We start from the raw sequence: 562 nt of genomic DNA on the forward strand, positions 1-562 counted from the left end.
CAGAGCTGGGTTTGAACCCACCACCTCCAGTATATGGGGCCAGCACCCTACTCCTTTGAGCCACAGGTGCCACCCCCATTGAGTTAAATTTTAAGTTAAAAATACGTACCAGAGGCTCGGCACCCGTAGCACAGTGGTTATGGTGCCAGTCACATAAACTGAGGCTGGTGGGTTCAAATGCAGCCTGGGCCTGCTAAACAACGAAAACCGCAACAAAAAAAATAGCCAGGTGTTGTGGCAGGCCCCTGTAGTCCTAGCTACTTGAGAGGCTGAGGCAAGAGAACGGCTTAAGCCCAAGAGTTGAAGGTTGCTGTGAGCCGTGATGCCAGAGCACTATACTGAGGGCGACATACTGACACTCTGTCTCAAAAATAAATAAATAAATAGGTACCAGAGCTGGGGGCAGTGGCACCACCTATAGTCCCAGCTACTCAGGGGGCTGAGGCAGCAGTATCGCACAAGCTCACAAGAGGAGGCAGTGAACCATGATCACACCTGTGAACAGCCACTGCACTCTAGTTTGAGCAACATAATAAGACCTCTTCTCTAATTAAAAAAAAAA

Source organism: Otolemur garnettii, unplaced genomic scaffold, assembly GCF_000181295.1.
Source record: "Otolemur garnettii isolate 467f Iridium unplaced genomic scaffold, OtoGar3 scaffold00086, whole genome shotgun sequence".
NCBI lineage: Eukaryota > Metazoa > Chordata > Mammalia > Primates > Galagidae > Otolemur > Otolemur garnettii.